Source organism: Columba livia, chromosome W, assembly GCF_036013475.1.
Source record: "Columba livia isolate bColLiv1 breed racing homer chromosome W, bColLiv1.pat.W.v2, whole genome shotgun sequence".
NCBI classification, from domain to species: Eukaryota; Metazoa; Chordata; class Aves; order Columbiformes; family Columbidae; genus Columba; species Columba livia.
The window spans coordinates 20,631,857-20,653,174 of record NC_088641.1 but is presented as its reverse complement, the minus strand read 5'-3'; the positions used below and the strand labels follow the sequence as shown (position 1 = coordinate 20,653,174).

General features: G+C 42.7%; 1 protein-coding gene across 5 annotated transcripts in view; it reads left to right on the top strand.

Annotated features, from left to right (window-relative positions):
* The first annotated feature begins 416 nt into the window (after positions 1–416).
* LOC135577184 (phosphatidylinositol 3-kinase regulatory subunit alpha-like) overlaps positions 417–21,318 on the top strand; it is a 56,957-nt gene continuing 36,055 nt past the window's right edge. For all 5 annotated transcript variants that reach the window (XM_065045026.1, XM_065045025.1, XM_065045028.1 and 2 more), the window contains exon 1: positions 417–599. The gene's annotated coding sequence lies outside the window, so the exon portion shown is untranslated. The remainder of the gene's footprint in view (positions 600–21,318) is intronic.

The following is a 21,318-nucleotide window of genomic DNA, read 5'->3' as shown; positions in this document are numbered from 1 at the left end:
GTTAGCATGAGTCTGGTGCAGTATAAGTGGAAAAGTACTGAGCGGTCGCTCTCTGGTTAGCTGAGCGTCTAAGATAAACAAGCTGGGGAATTATCTCTAGCAGGGTGAGAAGGTTGCATTCCAGAGAAACCACAAGAAGGTTGAGCTCATTATGTATACTATCCAATTAATAGAAGACGAGTAGGCATAATTATTGTATACTATCCAATTAATAGAAGACGAGTAGGCATAATTATTGTATGCTATCCAATTAATAGATGACAAGTAGGCATAATTACTGTAAGTCTTATATAAACCAGCTTAGTGTCTCAATAAAGTTGAGGTATGCTTATCACTCATATTGGGTCGACCGCATTCCTTCCTCCGTCCGCTCGGGTTTGGAACTCTGATGGAATTTTTCTCTCGGCAATTGGCGCCCGAACCGACGATCCGAAGCGGCGGATAGAAGCAAAAGGCGCCGGGAGAGCAGCGACCGGCGGGCAAGAGCGACCGAACACTGTGCTGCGGTGTGTCGTCTCCGAAGCCTGAACCGACTGAAGTTCGCCAGTGCTGGGCTACAGGAAACAAGGGCTGCAAGAGGTCTCTTAATTTAGCAAGAGGTACCGTACTATAATGATGAATAACGGGGAAATAGATTAAAAATGATGAATAACGGAGAGATAGATAACAGAGAAACGGATTAAAAGTGATAGATAATAGAGAAACGGATTAAAAGTGATAGATAACAGAGAAACGGGTTAAAAGTGATAAATAACAGAGAAACGGATTAAAAGTGATGAATAACGGAGAAACGGGTTAAAATGATGAATAACAGAGAAATGGATTTAGAAGTAGCCCTAGATTTATTACAAAGCTTTTTAGAAAAGCGAGGTATGCTTATCACTCATATTGGGTCGACCGCATTCCTTCCTCCGTCCGCTCGGGTTTGGAACTCTGATGGAATTTTTCTCTCGGCAGAAAACCTGTAAGAGTTAATATTTTTTTCCTTAATAAGCGTAATATATTCTGGCATGTAGTTCACTCCTATATAATGCCGCATATAATGCCTGAATTGTTTTGCAAAAGAAAACCTCCCCAAAAAACAAGGAAGAGATGGGAAACCCACCTGTTTATTCAATCGTTCTTTCAAAGAGTTGTGAGATAAGCAGAAACATTAAAATAAGAAACAAGCAAGAATGTACTAAAATAAGATTAATTTCTGCTTCTAAATAGAGGAGGGCACTCAATAAGCTGAGGAGCCCAGAGGGGGCCCAAGACAGACATCATCAGAGCTGAACCCTGAGCAGGCCAGCATGCAATTAGACCCAGTCAACATGGGTTTATGAAAGGCAGGTCCTGTTTGACCAACCTGGCTATGGCTCAGGCCCTTACCTCCTCTGGAGCCTGGTCCAAACTGCTGCTGGTTTGGTGTGGACGGGTTTTGATAGATAAAGATTTGTTGCTGAATTAGTCAGGCTCAAAGGAATCTCAAGGCCTCTTAGAGAAGCTGAGAACAGAATCTGCTGTGAGAGAGAGGGGCGTTCCTCCATCACCGGGGTCCTGGCGTGGTGTGAATCATCGGACGTATCATCAGTGAGACTCCAGCGCATGGACAGCCCACGATACTCATTTAGCGAATCCATGCTTGGAGCGTGGATGCGTGATTAGAATATAGTTACGTATATAAGGAGACTTGTTTCTGTAATAAATGGCTTAGCGTGATTCACATCGAATCGACGTGTTTTGCTGAGTCCTTATGTCGTTCCTACAGTTTGGCTGGGGGGAGACTGAGTGCATCCACCACACCTGATCTCCTTCTATGACAAGGTGACCCACCTAGTAGATGAGGGAAAGGCTGTAGATAATTCATGTAACTAAAATCTGTTTATAGAAAGTGTTAAAAAATAATTGAAAAGAACAACAAAGATCGTGTTAATGAAAAGCCAGCATGAACAAATGGCTATTTTTACATCACCATCTGCAAGCCAAAGAAGTCAGGGTAGGGAGGTATGGAACAGGATTTCAGTCTGCACTGGGAGTATTCATTAAGGAACAACAGGGTCCAAAACAACTTTTATTAAATCGGTGAGAAACAGGGTTTTAGCACTCCAAAAGTGACTTGAATACAAGTTCGGATATCAGTTGAGGAAAATTATTAAGGGGCAGCAACTAATAATTCAGGAGGTCCACAGTGTGCATGCACATGGCTTCACCCAAAACAATTCCGGAGCTGCCCCTGAGTCCGGGAAGAGTGCACACTTGCCTGAACACGGTGTGGGATTATTTTAAAAGGATACACGTACTCGTATTGAGTACGGAAAGTGTACACTCACGATTCTGCAAGGGTAAATTTTGTTTGTGAACCTTAAGTACTGTGTGCAGTGTTTTCCAACTGAGGGGGACCTATGAACCTGAGTCACTTCTCCCCCCCGCTCATACCTGAGGGCAGGACGTGACACGAACCAAGGCTTTTAGTTCCTCTTGCTTTTTCCTTGTGCTGCACGCATTACTGTAGAAGGACAAGTGTGGTTGATTGTGCCCTTCACCTCGTGGTGCAGTCTGAAGAATCTCACTGTCATGCATCTCCTCAAGCTTTGGTGTGCCATCCCGCTGCTCATCACTGACTGGCCTGGTACCCCCCCCTTCCCATCTAGTTTAAAGCCCTGTCAATCAGCCTTGCTAGCCTCTTTTCCCCTTCTGTGAGAGGTGCATCCCATCAGATGTCAGAAGACCTGGTGAAGAACAGACCATCCCATGGTCAAAAAACCCAAAGTTCTGTCGGAGCCACGTGTTGATTATTTGAGCCTGCTTGTTCCATTCTGTATTCCTGTGTGCTACTGAAAGGATGGAGGAAAAAAAACCACCTGAGCAATTGATCAGCCACCCCAGGGCTTTGAAATACCTTTTGATTGCCTTAAGACTTATTTTTCCTACTTCTTCCTTGCCAAAATTAAGGACTAATAGCGGGTAATAGTCAGAGGACCTTACCAACTTGGGGAGTTATTGAGCCACATCTCTTACCCTGGCCCACAGGAAGGCAGCAGACCTCCCTGTGGGTTGGGTCAAGTCAACATACCAGGCTCTCTGTTTCCTTCAGGAGGAGGTCCCCTATGACAGCTACCCTACTTTTTGTCTTTACATGTGTGGTTTTAATGAGTTTGATGGGTTTCATGTGGGGTGTAGGTTGCCTAGAGGACCCCTCCTTCCCAGAAGGGTCTTTATGAGCAGCATCAGCTGTCTGCCCCTCCAATTTCAGGGTCTCATACCTGTTATGTATAGGCACCTGGGAAGGTGGGGCAGGCTGAAGGTGTAATGTTGCTAATTTATACTGTAAGTACTTATTTAAAGAAAACAGAAGTATATTGTTTTATGGCAACAGTAACTGGAATGTTAATGTATTACATCAATTTTGTTTTGAAGATCTGGAGTGCTCAACTTTGTATGCAATACAAGGCTCAAGCAGCTCAGCAGAATTAAGACAAATTCTTCAACGTGGCAAGTACAGTTCTCTTCTTTAAAGCACTATACAGATTTTGTGATCAGACGAATCTGGTTTTCTTTGCTCCCCTACTCAGCTTATATATGAGCCTGGCCTTGATTGTTTCCAGGGATAGAGCATCTGCCACCTCTCTGGGCAACCTGTTCCAGTATTTTACCACCCTCATTCTAAAAACTTTTTTCCTCATGTCTAGCCCTAATCTCCCCTCCTTCAGTTTAAAACCATTACCCTGTGTCCTGTCATAACATGCCCTTCTAAAAAGTCTGTCTCCATCCTTCTTATAGGCCTCTTTTAAGTACTGAAAGGCCCAAATAAGGTCTTCCTGGAGCTTTTTCTTCTCCAGGCTGAACAACCCCAACTCTCTCAGCCTTTCCTCATAGGAGAGGTGCTCCAGCCCTCTGATCATCTTGGTGACCCTTCTCTGGACTTTCTCCAACAGGTCCATGTCTTTCTTGTACTGAGGGCTCCAGAGCTGGATGCAGTACTCCAGGTGGGGTCTCACTTGAGTGGAGTAGAGAGGCAGAATCACCTCCCTCAACCTGCTGGCCATGCTCCTTTTGATGCAGCCTGAGATACGATTGGCCTTCTGGGCTGCAAGTGCACATTGCTAGCTCATGTCCAGCTTTTCCTTCACCAGTACCTCCAAGTCCTTCTCTGCAGGGCTGCTCTCAATCCCTTCATCCCCCAGCCTGTATTGATACTGAGGGTTGCCCCAACCCAGGTGCGGGACCTTTCAAGTGGCCTTGTTGAACCTCATGAGGTTCACATGGGCCCATTTCTCAAGCTTGTCCAGGTTCCTCTGGATGGCATCCCATCCCTCGGACATGTCAACCACACCACTCAGCTTGGTGTCATCTGCAGACTTGCTGAGGGCGCACTTGATCCCACTGTCTGTGTCATTGATGAAGGTATTAAACATATTCATCCAAATACGGATCCCTGAGGGAAAAAATGAAACTGACTACATGATATGTTGCCAAAGGGACAAAGGAAACAAGCTCAAACCGTTCTCTTCATTTTTAGTAATTGCAGATATTAACAAAATGAACAAGAGTTGATGCCATGAGTTCTGTGTTGCTTCAGATCGAAAGAGCATCCTATCCTCTGCTGATTGTGATAGGAGTATATGAGTGTAATCAGGGAGAGGAGATATGCATGTGGTGCTAGCAGCCTAAGCCATATTTTTAGTAAATATTTTCAGTAAATTTAGTAAATTTAGTAAATTTATAATACACTCGCAATCCTGCGAGGAGAAATACACATGCAAATGGGCACGGAATATTACACGTGCTTATGTGGAAGCACGGGAGGAAAATACACTCGCCATTCTGCGAGGGTTAATTTATACACGTGCTCGTATTGAGCACGGAAAGTACACGTGCAAATGTGCACGGAAAGGAGATACACTCACAATCCTGTGAGGGTTAATTTTACACGTGCTTGTATTAAGCATGGAAAGTACGTGTGCAAATGTGCACAGAAAGTTACACGTGCTTATGTGGAAGCACGGGAGAAAAATACACCCGCGATTATGCGAGGATTAATTTTACACGTGCTCATATTGAGCATGGAAAGTATGCGTGCATATGTGCACAGAAAGTAAATACACTCGCAATCCTGCGAGGAGAAATTTTACTCACACACGTGACAGCAAGGCAAGCAGAGTCTCCATCCTGGGGGGGGGGCTCTCAGCAGCAGCATCTCGCTCGTGCTCCAAGAGACCCGCGACAAGAGGCGGAGAGTCCTGTTTTATATTGGCTGATCAGATCTGACTGTAGGCATTCCAGAAGCTTCTCTGCACCCCTACCCTGGCTGTGGGGGTGCCCCTAAAGCCTCCAAACATCCCCCACACTGGCCCGGGAGCCCAGCGGCTCCCTGGCGCCTTGGCACTCCCTTCTCCTAATGGCCCTGGCCAGGGTGCTCTGGGGCCAAACAGAAGAAGCTGTTAGCCTCAAACAGCAGAGAGAGAGGGAGATGTGTCTCCTCCTTCCATAATGAAGGAGGGAGGGGAGAGAGGGGGGTTTGCATTCTGCCACATGGAGCCAGGCTCTTCTCGGTGACAACCAACGGTAGGACAAGGGGTAATGGGGTCAAACTGGAACACAAGAGGTTCCACTTAAATTTGAGAAGAAAATTCTTCTCAGTTAGGGTAACAGAACACTGGAACAGGCTGCCCAGGGGGGTTGTGAAGTCTCCTACTCTGGAGACATTCAAAACCCGCCCGGGCGCCTTCCTGTGTAGCCTCATCTAAGTGTTCCTGCTCCGGCAGGGGGATTGGACTAGATGATCTTTTGAGGTCCCTTCCAATCCCTAACATTCTGTGATTCTGTGATATTGCGCATCCACACCTCACCCAGCAGAGGGCTCCCCTTCTAAGCTAATAAAAATCAGGTTTTATATCTAGTTTGCAAGCCAAAGAAGTCAGGGTAGGGAGGTATGGAACAGAATTTTGGTCTGCACTGGGAGTATTCATTTGCAAAGAAGGTAAAAGCAACATGCAAATCCTCTCTTTAAGAAAACCCAACTTAATTCTAAGCACTTCGACTCAGAGAAAACCTTTTGCAACCTCCATGCAAACCTACGAGGTTAAAGAGTTTCTTGGGGTCTAAAACAAAGAAAAATGTGTCCCTCTTGAAAATAAGGATTATGTTGTGAAAGAGTGAAGATGAGCAGAAGAGGCTGAAATAACCACAAAAATATTTTGCAACTTGCTTTGGAAAGCCTAAATTGGAGAGGGGTTGTACAAAGAAAAATAAATGCGTCCAGTTAAGGACTGACATGTTCCCCATGATTTTTAACCCATGCGATCAAATGAAAGCTGTTGTTCCAGGGAAGAAGCTGGGGAGGCAGAAGATCTTTTTATGTCCTCTACAAAGACTCAGACGTGAGCGAGGAGCAGTTTGACCAGCTGCTTCCCTTCCTTGCATCTGCCACTGGACAGCTGCCCTACACTGGCCTGTTCCAGCATAGGGGAACATGCTGTGGACATTCTCTGATTTCCCTGTAGAAAATTCATGGGGAGCAGGATCACTGCTGAAGTTGACTACCTCGGAACTCAGGGGAGTACTGAGTGTATAAATGAGCATACCGACAAATACTAATCTGTTGTATATTTAAGTGTTGCATGTATACAGAGTTTCTACAGATCACACACACACAAATACCCAAAACAGTTTTTCTACCATCCTGCTCCTGCCAAAAAAGTTAGCCAGTCTTCTAATTAACCCATCCACATCTGAAATTATAATGGCACTATCTATCTATACATCTATCTGTATTTCCACATATGTACTGATAGAACTTAAAGCTACAATCACTCAGTTGTTTCAGAATGTTGATTATAAGATGCAATAAAGAAATAAAAATATCTCCCTGACTTGTACAAGATGTGATTAACCATGAGAAAAGGTCTTCTAGCTATGACTCACTAAGAAACAGGTGGAGATTTGTGAGGCTGAAAGGCTACTGGCTAGAAGGTGTAAGCCCTTCTTCCACACTGGCCAGCAAGAACTGGGAACTGGCTGCTATTCTGTCAAAAGGTCAGGTATATCCTTGGTTGTTTTCCTGCTATCATATTGGGAAGAAAAAAAAAAAAAAAAAAAAAGGAACTCTTGCATGTCTATTTTTGTTATTGTGCTCCAGAGGAATCCCTTGGTCATCATCTTGCCAAAAAAACGAACCCAAGTTACCTTTATTTGACTCTACCAGAAGGGAACACCTCCCTCTCTTTTTATTTTATCTTTTTAAAGGATATGTTTGTTTTCTTTTAATGTGGGCCGTGCCAAGACAAGAAAGGATGTCTCATTTAACTCCAAAATGGAGAATCCTTCCAAAAAAACAGTACCCTGTTGAGAACAGAATGAAGAGGAATGCATTCATTTTAAACTGACCTGATTTTTCTAACAGGCTTATGAGTCCCTGTTTTTGAGGGTAGTTCACATGAGTTGCCTGCAACATCAGAACAATCATTTTTCCTCCAGCTACAGAAGGCATCACACTCGCAGGGTCTTGTCCTGCTAGGGGACTTCAACCACCCCGACATCTGCTAGAAAAGTAGCACAGTGAGCTGTAGGCAATCCAAGAGACTCCTGGAGTGCATTGAGGATAACTTCCAAATCCAGGTAATAGGCAGCCCTACCAGGGGGGATGCAATACTGGACCTGACGGTGACCAATACAAGTGAGCTAATTGGTGACATCAGGATTGGAGGCAGATTGGGCTGCAGTGATCACATGTTCGTGGAGTTAGCAGTCCTGAGGGATGTCAGACAGGTAAAGAGTAAAGTCAGGACCCTGAATTTTAAGAAAGTCAACTTCAAACTCTTCCCCCTGGGAACTGCCCTCAGAGACAAGGGAGCAGAACAGAGGTGGCAGATTTTTTTGCTTTCCATCAAGCAAAAGGGGCAGAGTCTAGTTGGAGGCCTGTATCTAGTGGAGTGCCTCAAGGGTCAGTACTGGGACCAGTACTATTCAATATATTCATCAATTACTTGGATGAGGGAATAGAGTGCACTGTCGGCAAGTTTGCTGATGACACAAAACTGGGAGGAGTAACTACAACGCCAGAAGGCTGTGCTGCCATCCAGCGAGACCTAGACAGGCTGGAGAGTTGGGCGGGGAAAAATTTAATGAAATATAACAAGAGCAAGCGTAGAGTCTTGCATCTGGGCAGGAACAACCCCAGGTTCCAGTATAAGTTGGGGAGCGACCCGTTAGAGAGCAGTGTTGGAAAGGGACCTGGGGGTCCTGGTGGACAGCAGGATGGCCATGAGCCAGCACTGTGCCCTTGTGGCCAAGAAGGCCAATGGCATCCTGGGGTGTATTAAGGGGTGTGGTTAGTAGGTGGAGAGAGGTTCTCCTCCCCTTCTACTCTGCCCTGGTGAGACTGTATCTGGAATATTGTGTCCAGTTCTGGGCCCCTCAGTTCAAGAAGGACAGGGAACTGCTTGAGAGAATCCAGCGCAGAGCCACGAAGATGATTAAGGGAGTGGAGCACTGGAACAGGCTGCCCAGGGAGGTTGTGGGGTCTCCTTCTCTGGAGACATTCAAAACCCGCCCGGACGCCTTCCTGTGTAGCCTCATCTAAGTGTTCCTGCTCCGGCAGGGGGATTGGACTAGATGATCTTTTGAGGTCCCTTCCAATCCCTAACATTCTGTGATTCTGTGATATTGCGCATCCACACCTCACCCAGCAGAGGGCTCCCCTTCTAAGCTAATAAAAATCAGGTTTTATATCTAGTTTAATGAAGAGCAAAATGCTTTGTTAATCACCGCAGCTAGAAATGCTGTATTCTTGGTTTAGATTTTGACAGTAGTGTATGCTTTATGTTTCTCAGAACCTAATTGAAAGCATGTGGTAAAACTGAAATATGTAGAACATTATTCGATTTTTTTACGGATTAATGTGTATTTGTAAGTACGTGTAACACACATGCAAGCCTGTCAAACCTAATCAGTTCTCTTCCTGCTTCGTACATTTCTTTTTAGAAACAAATGACTTTATAGAGAGAACACTGTGAGTATGACTGCAAAAAGTTGTAGGCTGCTAACTTTCTGCAAATACAAATCTATAGATTCAATGGGCACCACTCAAAGTTTTGAAATTTAAATTTAAATAAAAGTTAAGATGGGGAAATTGTATGAAAATGCAGGTGTGTGCATATCAGCATCTTTTTTTACAAGAAACATGATTCCCTTCTGCAGGATGATTAGGAACTCATTTTTGCACAAGGCACTGGAATCCAAAAAAAAAAAAAAAAAAATGGACTTGAGAACAAAGTCTTATCTTTTATCTCTGTGTGAGTACCGGTGCTTTTAAAAATGATAAACAATTAAGTGAACCAGTTTTGATTTGTCTTATTTCCTTTGAGAATATGCTTCTGTATTGTAGCCCTATAAAGTAAAAAGTGTTATCAAACCCTTCTGTAATTTTAACAGTAAATAAGAGGCATATCGTTTACTGTCAGAAATTGGATTTTTCTTCTTCTCTTGTGTATTGTCATTAGTTCAGAAACGTCAGTTACCATCTCCATTTGAAGTAGGCCATACCTTTATGACTGTGCTGCTTTAGATTATGTATAGATCTGACAATTTTTCAAGTAGGCAAAGGCTAAGACCAGAAAAGCAAGGAACTGTTATAGGTGAAGGTAATCAATAAACTTTAAAACATCAAAAACGTACTGCAGATATTTGGGATTTCATTATGAGGTGCAAGTGGGATTGGTATTTTGTAGCATAGGGGGATTATGGTAGGTGAAGTGTTCGGGAGGTGAAATCTTCAGTGACGTTTAGACTGCCGTAAGGAGCACGAGCTGATCTCAAGGAACACAGCTACTAGAAGTTCTCAGTGTTTCCAACAAGTGGGAGGAAATCCCTTTCTTTCTCTGAATTAAATCTTGTGGCAGATCTTTAAGGACTCTTTCCATAAAGCACAAGAGCTCTCGATCCCCAGGTCTAATAAACTGGGCAAGGAGGGCAAGAGGCCGGCATGGCTGAGTCAAGACCTGCTGGTCAAACTAAAGGGCAAGAAGGAAATGTACAGGCAGTGGAAGCAGGGACAGGTATCCTGGGAAGAGTATAGGGACACTGCCTGGTTGTGCAGAGATGGGATCAGGAAGGCCAAGGTGCAACTGGAGCTGGACTTGCCAAGGGACAGAAAGAATAACAAGAAGGGCTTCTACAGGTATGTCAACCAGAAAAAGAAGGTCAAAGAAAGTGTACCCCCCTGATGAGCAAGACTGGTAAACTGGAAACAACAGATGAGGAGAAGGCTGAAGTACTCAACAACATCTTTGCCTCAGTCTTCACTGGCAAGCTCTCTTCCCACGCTTCTCGAGTGGAAAATGAACTGCAAGACAGGGACTGGGGGAGCAAAATTCCTCCCACTGTAAGTGAATATCAGGTTCATGACCACTTGAGGAACCTGAACATACATAAGTCTATGGGACCTGATGAGATGCAGCCCAGAGTCCTGAGGGAACTGGCTGATGTAGTTGCCAAGCCACTCTCCATGATATTTGAGAAGTCATGGCAGTCAGGTGAATTACCTGGTGACTGGAAAAAGGAAAACATCACACCCATTTTTAAAAAGGTTAGAAAGGAGGACCCCAGGAACTACCAACCTGTCACCCTCACCTCTGTGCCGGGGAAGATCATGGAACAGACCCTCCTAGAAGCTATGCTAAGGCACATGGAGGACAGGGAGGTGATTAGAGGCAGCCAGTATGGCTTCACCAAGTGCAAGACCTGCCTGACCAACCTAGTGGCCTCCTACGATGGTTTAACTACATCAGTGGACAAAGGAAAGGCTACGGATATCGTCTATCTGGACTTCTGTAAAGCCTTTGACACGGTCCCCTCAACATCGTTCTCTCTAAATTGGAGAGATATGGATTTTATGGGTGGACTGTTCAGTGGATGAGGAACTGGCTGGATGGTCGCACCCACAGAGTAGTAGTCAATGGCACAATGTCTGGATGGACACCGGTGACAAGTGCTGTCCCTCAGGGGTCCGTACTGGGACCAGTACTGTTTAATGTCTTAATCGGTGACATAGACAGTGGGTTCGCGTGCACCCTCAGCCCTGCGGAGAAGGACTTGGGGGTACTGGTGGATGAAAAGCTGGACATGAGCTGGCAATGTGCACTTGCAGCCCAGAAGACTGCATCAAAAGGTGTGTGGCCATCAGGTTGAGGGAGGAGATTCTGCCTCTCTACTCCACTCGGGTGAGACCCCACCTGGAGTACTGCATCCAGCTCTGGAGCCCTCAGTACAAGACAGACGTGGACCTGTTGGAGAAGGTCCAGAGGAGGGCCACCAAGATGATCAGAGGGCTGGAACACCTCCCCTATGAGGAAAGGCTGAGAGAGTTGGGGTTGTTCACCCTGGAGAAGAGAAGGCTCTAGGGAGACCTTATTTGGGCCTTTCAGTACTTAATAGGGGACTATAAGAAAGATGGGGACAGACCATTTAGCAGGGCCTGTTGCGACAGAACAAGGGGTAATGGTTTTAAACTGAAGGAGGGGAGATTCAGTCTAGACATGAGGAAGAAATTTCTTATTATGTGGGTGGTAAAATACTGGAACAGGTTGCCCAGAGAGGTGGCAGATTCCCTATCCCTGGAAACAATCAAGGCTAGGCTGGGCGGGGCTCTGAGCAAACTGATCTAGTCGAAGATGTCCCTGCTCATTGCAGGGGGTTGGACTACCCAAATTGTTCTGTGATTCTGTGGTCTGTTTCTCCTTTCATTTTGGATATATTTCCTTGTAGAATTATAGCTGGCAAAAAAGTTAACTTCTGTAGGCAAAGTGGAGCAGGTTCTTCAGTTGCTCTTCTGTTCCTTTAGCGAGTCTTATCCCTATCGAACACTCAGGCAAGGAAAATATATTTAACCTAACCTATTCTCTCTCTGTACAGTCCCTTTTCCCGCCTGCCTGCCCAGGAAATGAACAACCCTGACGTAATGGAAAACACCATGGATACAAACAGGTGTTTTTTCTACTACTTTCAGTTTATGCAAAATGGATAAAATTCCTCAAAGTTTCACGCTAAGGATCTTTAAGCATCAGCTCTATTTGTGATCCAGCATGAGTGTGTAGGAGGTGATGCTGTGCTTGCAAGCAGGCTATTTTGCTTGTACAGGGCTGCTCTGAGAGATACTGCTCTTTTCAAGGAAGATTTTGATTCTGGGTTGTTTTTTTTTTCTGCAGTTAGTTAGCTAGCCACTTCCTGTATTTTGCTGTTCATGGTGCTTTTCTCAACTTTAATACCGCACTCAGCAGCCAGTGACAGCCTCTTACAATGGTCTTCTCATTTACTTAGCTAAAATGAGAAAGTTAGCCCTGCATTGGCCACCTGTTAGCTGATAACAACTTTTACTTTTAATCTGGCTCCCCCTTCCCCACCTGAAAGGCAACAAAGCTGGTGAGGAGTCTGGAGCACAAGTCTTATAAGGAGTGGCTGAGGGAACTGAGGCTGTTTAGCCTGGAGAAAAGGAGGCTGAGGAGAGACCTTATCACTCTACAGTTACCTGAAAGGAGATTGTAGTATGGAGGGTGTCGGTCTCTTCTCCCAACTAGCAAGTGATAAGACGAGGGGAAATGGTCTCAAGTTGTGCCAGGGAAGGTTCAGATTGGATATTAAGAAACATTTATTCACAGAAAGGGTTGTGAAGCAGTGGAACAGGTTGCCCAGGGAAGTGGTTACCATGGAGTTACCATTCCTGGAGGTGTTTAAAAGGTGTATAGATGAGGCTCTTAGGGACATGGTTTAGTGTTAGATTTAGGTTATGGTTGGACTCAATGATCTTAAGGGTCTCTTCCGACCAAAATGATTCTATGAAATCTCATGCTCAGCAAATATTTGAACTTGCTCAAGTTAATCATGAAACTGAGATCTTTATCTGTGAGAGATATGCAAGCTACCGAGGGTGGTGGTTTTTGTTTTTTGGGGTTTTTTTTTGCTCATTTGTTTTGGTTGGCTGGTTGGTTCTTTTGTTTATTTTTTGTTTGTTTGGTTGGTTGGTTTGGGTTTTTGTACAGTACTAAAGTCAGGTTCACATTTTAATGATGAACCAGAATAAGACTAAATACCTTCTGCACAGCACAGAGCTTTAAGCAGTTAATAAGAGAGAGAAGACTTGGATTTTCTCACTGCAGGTTACTGCTTTTTTAGATATTTTTATGGAACGTTGGTTGGAAAGCATAGCAATCTATTTTTTCAGAAATTTTTTTTGCTTAGTCGCTTCAGAGAAACTTCCTACTCAAAGGAGTTTTGTTGTGTTTTTTGTTTTTGTTTTTTTTTTTTTAAATCAAGATTTTTATAAGAGGAAACCAATTAACTTTTCAGAATACTGGATTGTATTTTCAGGCTGTATTACAAGGGTGAGCATTTGCAATGCATAATTTACAAAGTGAGTGATTTTCTATTTCTGTGTTTTCTTTATCACCTCATGAAAGTATTTTAATATAACTGATTACCAGGTCTTTCATGGTCTTAAGATATGTGAATGAAAGTCAAGTACATCAGTACCTCTCTAGGCTATACAGGGAATGGGGAATTGCTCATCTGCCTCCTGTCTTTTCATGCCTGCAAGCTAGGCTAGTCTGGGCTGAGCACTAAACTGATTATACAACTGTGGGCAGTCCAGAATTCAGCCACCAGTGAAACCCTGGAGAAGTAATTTTTCCTGAAAGCCTTTATTCAATGGAATTAAAAAAAAAAAAAAAAAAAAAAAAAAAAAATCTTACTGATCCCATATGAGACCTAAATGCAGCAATGTAGTCTTTGTAGGAAATCTTTATAACCTAATTTATATCATTACCTTGGCAACTCAACTGTTTGGATAGCAGGTGGGCTAAACCTCCAAGTTCAGTGTTTGGACTTGTGTCTGGAATGATTTTAAGTATCCTATTTTATTTTGGAAATTGAAGGAATCTTTGGAGCATGTCTATCTAAACAGGGAGGGGAGAATCTACTTCAAAATTAATTTAAGCTTGTTAACATATAAAGCAAACTAGCATACATTTCTTGGTAGCTGTTGGTACTCCAGACGTTCTTATATGTTAATGCTTGTCTAAAGGGGGTAAGCTGATGAGGGGCACAGAGGGAGGGTAGATGTGAGTGAAATATTTGGGAAGGATAGAAATTGTGTTAATTTTTTTAATGAATATTTATGAGATAGAGCCTCACCGGGATTTCTTATGATGTAAACAGATAGTTGCTACAGCTACTCTTTAGTGTGGTTATTTTTGGTATCTGGTTTTCTGCCCCCATCAGGGGACAAAGGAAAGGCTACGGATATCGTCTATCTGGACTTCTGTAAAGCCTTTGACATGGTCCCCTCAACATCATTCTCTCTAAATTGGAGAGATATGGATTTTATGGGTGGACTGTTCAGTGGATGAGGAACTGGCTGGATGGTAGCACCCAGAGAGTAGTGGTCAATGGCACAATGTCTGGATGGACACCGGTGACAAGTGCTGTCCCTCAGGGGTCTGCACTGGGACCAGTACAATTAATAACTTAATCAGTGAGTGACACAGACAGTGGGATCGAGCGCACCCTCAGCAAGTCCGCGAATGACACCAAGCTGAGTGGTGCAGTTGACATGCCCAAGGGACAGGATGCCATCCAGAGGGACCTGGACAAGCTTGTGAAGTGGGCCCATGCGAACATTGTGAGGTTCAACGAGGCCAAGTGCAAGGTCCCGCACCTGAGTCGGGGCAACCCCTAGTATAGATACAGGCTGGGGGATGAAGGGATTGAAAGTATCCCTATAGAGAAGGACTTGGGGGTACTGGTGAAGGAAAAGCTGGACAGGAGCTGACAATATGCGCTTGCAGCCCAGAGGGCCAATCGAATCTTGGGTTGCATCAAAAGGAGCATGGCCAGCAGGTTGAGGGAGGAGATTCTGCCCCTCTACTCTGCTCTGGTGAGACCCCACCTGGAGTACTGCATCCAGCTCTGGAGCCCTCAATACAAGAAAGACATGGATCTGTTGGAAAGGGTCCAGAGGAAGGCAACCAAGATGATCAGAGGGCTGGAACACTTCTCCTATGAGGACAGGCTGAGAGAGTTGGGGTTGTTCAGCCTGGAGAAGAGAAGGCTCCAGGGAGACCTTATTTGGGCCTTTCAGTACTGTCGAGCTAGCAATACAACCACAATAGACGCTTGCTCACCCCCTCCCCCACCCCCCAACAGGGGAGAGAATCAAAAGAGAAGGGAGAAACTCGAATTGAGATAAACACGGTTTAATAAAATAACAAAATACTAATACACTACTAGTAAATATATATAACAGAAATAAAAGATACTCAAGGCAATTCCATCCGAACTCCGTCCACGACTGAGCAGCCAGTCCCAGCAAGCCACACCTGGTCCGAACAGCCAACCCCAGAGAGAGAAAAAGAGAGGAAAAAGGCAGAAAAGCCCAGAGGCCTCTGCAGGATGGCAAAAGGCCAAGCTAAATGTCCTGACGAAATTCACCCGCCTCGTTAGCATGAGCAAGAAATAGTGGAAGAAGGGAGAAGGGACCAGAAAGTGGAAAGCCCCACTCTTAAGTCCAAAAGCATGACACCAATGGGATGGAATACTCTAATTGATCAGTCCGGATATCAGTCAAGCTCTGCCCCCCTTCCTCACACCTGTGGGCAGAGCACTCAGAATGCCCTTGGCTCTCAGACCAGAGCAATTAAAAACGTTATCTCTGTGCTGGGGTGTTATCTGATTGTTCTCAAACGAAGTCCAAATAATGAGAATGCTAGCTATGAAAAAGAAAGGTTTCTAACTGAATGAAGAAAATTAACCCATTTTCAGTCAAATCAGCACATTCCAGCCCTAATTTCATATCATTTACCGCATGCTTAGGTCTTATGAATACATTCTAGTTAATTACTACTACTATCTATATACATATGTATATATATACATATACACATATATACAGAGGTGTAATTCATCATTCTCTTAGTCCATGGGCCATCCTTTTGAAATGTTCATTAAGTTCATTTAATCAATGACTTCAAGCTTCACTTATCACAGCAGTCTTCCAGGGCAAGAAAAAATGGTATATCTAGTGCATCTCATGCCCACGGTTTGTGGGTTAAAGACATCAACTTCAAAGAAGTTGTCAGGCACCACTTGAAGAAGCTAGCTCTGGTTTCATCACTACTGTCTTGATCTGAAAAACACTTACTGAACACTGCTAGTACGGCATATAGCATCATGTAGCAATAAACATCATGCAGTTCAATACTGAAAATTCTCACTTAAAATCTAATCTCCTTGAGGTACACATCGAACTTCTCCATCCTTCAGAACTACCCACCAAGTGCTGCCAAGTGCTTGGGCAAAAACAATCCCACGAACGGGCTTGCCTTTGCCTGAGGCAGGAGTAACCCAGACTGCCTTTCCTAACATATTTCTCATGTGCACTACAGGGACTTTATCTCCTTCTACAGTACGTAGAATTTCTGATTGGGCAGGCCCACCTCGATTGGTTGATCCTCTAGCATTGACCAACCAAGTGGCTTTTGCTAAATGCAAATCCCAGTTTTTAAAGGTTCCATCACCCATTGCCTTTATTTTTTAACAGACCATTGTACATTTCAGTTTTCCCAGAGGCTGGTGCATGATATGGGATGTAATATACCCACTCAATACCATGCTCTTTGGCCCAAGTGTCTATAAGACTGTTTTTGAAATGAATACCATTGTCTGACTCAATTCTTTCTGGCGTGCCGTGTCGCCAAAGGACTTGCTTTTCAAGGTCCAAGATAGTATTCCGGGCTGTAGCATGGGGTACAGCATAAGTTTCCAGCCATCCGATGGTTGCTTCCACCACTGTAAGCACATAGCACTAACCTTGATGTGTTTGTGGAAGTATAATATAATCAATCTGCCACGCCTCTCCATACTTTAACCATCGCCCCCCATACCGCACAGGCTTTAATCGTTTGGCTTGTTTGATTTTGGTGCGTGTTTCACATTCACGGATAACCTGTGAAATAGTGTCCATAGTTAAGCCCACCCCTCGATGGTGAGCCCATTTATATGTTGCATCTCTGCCTTGATGCCCTGAAGCATCATGGGCCCACCGAGCTAAGAAGTGTTCACCTTTATTTTGCCAGTCCAAGTCCACCTCAGCTACTTTAATCTTAGCAGCCTGATCCGCTTGCTGATTGTTTTGATGTTCCTCGACTTCTAGGCACATGAGCATCCACATGATGCACTTTTACAGGCAGGCTCTCTAACCGGGCAGCAATGTCTTGCCACAGTGTGGCAGCCCAAATGGGTTTGCGTCTGCACTGCCAGTTGCTCCACTTCCATTGCTGTAACCACCCCCACAAGGCATTTGCCACCATCCATGAGTCAGTATAGAGATAAAGTATAAAGTACTGGCCACTTCTCTCGCTCAGCAATGTCCAAAGCCAGCTGGATGGCTTTCACTTCTGCAAATAGCCTAGATTCACCTTGTCCTTCAGTGGCTTCTGTGACTCGTTGTGTGGGACTCCACACAGCAGCTTTCCACCTTCGATGTTTACCTACAAGACGGCAGGATCCATCTGTGAACAGTGCATACTGCTTTTCAGTCTCTGAAAGTTTACTGTACGGTGGTGCTTCTTCAGGACGTTACTTCCTCCTCATCTGGCGACATCCCGTCTTTGCTTTCTGTCCAATCTGTAATCACTTCTGAGATCCTTGGGCGATTGGGACTCCCTATTCGAGCTAGTTGTGTGATCAGTGCAATCCGTTTACTCCACATAGCATTGGTTGCATGATGGATATAGGGAACCTTCCCTTTGAACATCCAGCCCAGCACCAGCAGTCGAGGTGCCAGGAGAAGCTGTGTTTCAGTACCAAACACTTCCGTAGCAGCTCGGACCCCTTCATATGCTTCTAGTATCTATTTTTCAGTTGGAGTATAGTTGGCCTCGGATCCTTTGTATCCTCATATTTATGAGATAGAGCCCCACCGGGATTTCTTATCATGTAAACAGATAGTTGCTACAGCTACTCTTTACTGTGGTTATTTTTGGTATCTGGTTTTCTTCCCCCATAGATTATAGTGAGTATAAAGCTTTTGGATTGCTTTACATAGCATTCTGCTCTGCAATTAACAGTCTAGTCTGTATGTCTTTCTTCCAAGAGGTTTGAAAAAGTTACAGTCAGTGATGTGGGGAAGTTAAGAAGGAATATTTCTAAATGGTAGGAGAATACCAATGGCGTAATGTCAAGTGAGGAAGAAGATGGTGACAAGGACTCTTGCTTTTAAAAACAATTAGCTTGAAAAATATCTCAATGAGAACAGGGTAGAGAAACAGTGTGAAAAGGCAGACTAAATCTTGTTGTATCCTGACAGAATGGCTTTTTATGTTCAGCAAAATCTTTCTTCTATGGTTAAGGAAAGTCTGTTGTATGTAAGATTAGAATATTTGATTTTTGGATTTCAAAATGAGTTAATCCAAATCGATTGGAATTGTATTTTATTAAAATTGATAAGGGGGAAAAGGCATCTCTGCAGTAAGCACATTTTATATAATAATATCAAGTATATCAGACCTGTGCATCCATAAAAATTATAGAAATCCATGCAGTTTAAAAACATAATCCATATTTCATTATGTGAAGATATATGTCTCTCTGTGTGTATGTATGTGTATAATGTGCATGTAATAAATATGCATACACACACACGGAGTCATGCTCTCTTTCCCTTCTGCATCTTTAATATGTACAGTAGGTCCACAAGCCTTTACATCTTTTTGAATGGTAAACTTCAGGTATCTGTGTAGGAGAATGAAACAAAGTGACTGATCTACCTCTAAAGGGAGCTGCCCTGTGAGTGTGCATGTGTTGTGTGCGCCTGTGTGTAAGAGGTATGTGCTGCAGCATATCAGCCTTTTGTCATCCTGCCATGATTGGACTGTACCATGCTGCAAAGTCAGGAAAACAAACTGGGAGCACAGGCAAGGAGAGCTCACTCAGTCCTTTTCTTTGTAATACCAGGTTTATATTGCAGTTCTGCTAAATGTAGATTCTTTCAGACACTAAAAATGCTTTAAGATTAATGTAGAAGAAAATGATGAAACAGGAATGGTCTAGTGACATTCTTTTAACATGATTGGCTGAGGATTATGATGTAACAGGTTACAGTGCAGCCCCTTATAGGTTTTTAAATGAATTCCAATACACCATTGCAAAGAGTATGTATCTGAGCTTACTCAGTGAAACTCAATGTACAATACTGTTTGGAATATGGAAGAATTGGATATAGAATGTCCTAAGACAGATATAAATTGTGGCACAGACTTGATGTTTTACATAGAAATGGATCCACCAGGTAAAACTGCAGTCTTAAGAAGACTTAATTCATTTTGGTCTTTACGATAGCTGCTGAAAAAATTCTTAGTGCATATGTCATTGATACAAATAGTTTTTATTTTTTCCTTTTTTCCATAAATTAGAATTGTGTTTGAGTGCATGGGTATAGTAATTAGAATAGTAACCCATAGAAATATCTGTCTGTTTACTTAATTGAATTTTTACTGACTTGACCTGTTTCTGGTTTGATTTTATTCTGTCAAGACTAGTTCTAGCTCTGCTATTTATATAATTTAAAATGTGCATTTTTTTAATTATTATTTTTGCTATTTTTGTTCCGTACTGTGACTAAAGGAAATGCTGTAATAACACTTTTATTTCCTGAAACAGTGATTACAAATCATTGTTTTGGATTGTTTGAGGAAAAACATATTTTAAAATCTAGCAATATTAAATGAATACATGATATTGCATCAGTTTTTCATATCATATAAAAAAATTATACTTTCTTGATATTCATTGCAACTTTAAAAACATTGTCTTTTGTAGCTGGTCATAATATACAGACAGGGGTGTTCATAAGGAATGTTGTATTTACTGGAGAACTAAAAGAGCTGGGTTGATTTTTTTAATCCTGATTCCAGTTCCCCCTTGCTACTAAGTCAGGAGTGCTGCAGTATCTTTTCTGGCACCCACTGGTATATGTATGCAGCTTTGACATTGATAAAAGGGAAATATGGTTTTTAATCAGTCCTGGAACACAATTTATTCTGTAGAATACAATGATTAACACAAGGGATATTTGGGTCACAGACGGGTTTCTTGAAGTGTTTTTTGGCAAATCATAGCTGAGGATCACAAAAACCAAATTCTTCTTAAAATAAACAATACTTCTGTGGATTTGCATCTTTTGTTACTCAGCTTCTAGGTGAGGAAGCAGCAATGTTCCTCTAAGATCACTACAGAGGATAAAAAAAAAATACACGCTTTATTATTTATATTCACCTGTAGATAGTGGAAGAAGGTAAAAGCAAACTTCCGATTTTTTTTTTCTCAAATGCTTTCTTCACGGGGGAGATGAGTATGGTGCTATATTTTGCTTTAAATATATTATTGCAAGACTAACATTTTTTGAAACAGTACATCTTTCTTGTTTAATTTTACTGTTTTCAGTAAAATATCTTGATTCCTCCATTGTCTTTTAAAGACTGCTAGTGATGGAAAAATCTATTTTGTATCTATTTTTTTCCTCATTCATGTAATAATGTGTAATTTCAAGGATATATGGTTAGGTTTTCAATGATTTATAATCAACTTCTTCCCCCTTCATCTGCAGCACTGCCTCCTAAGCCACCAAAACCTAATACTCTAAGTAACAACAGCATGAATAACAACATGTCATTACAAGATGCTGAATGGTATTGGGTAGATATCTCAAGGTAAATCAGCTCAAGACATGTATTTCTTATGTTTTTGCTGTTATCCTGTGTGTATGTATTCTTCTTAAGTATAGAAAAATTATAGTTCTAAGAGCTATTTTTAGGATATTTTCCAACACAAACATATTGCAGTTGATTTTATTCCAAACACGAATAAAAAGTTGCTGGCAGTCAATTAGAATGTAATATGTAAAATGGTTTGGTGATTGCTCTGTTATTTTAAGACAGCCATATGAAATGCTTGCATGAAAGAACAACACCAAGAAATAAGTATTTTCTTCTTGTCTTTCATTCAGAACCTCAACTTTAGACACAATAGTTAACACGCCAGACTAACAAGTGCCATATATTAGCAACATTTTTAACGCAGGCTTGTATGAACAAGCAGAAAGACCTTTTCATGAATATAACTTTTTTTCCAGCAGTGAGAGGACATAGGATATACCATTTTTATATCCCAATTGTTCTCTAGTAATGTTAAATAAGCTATGTATTTATTAATACGGAGATCAAGAAGGTTTATAAAAAGCAGTTATTTTAAAAAAGAATAATTTAGAGCACAGTGAGAGGGTAAACGAGT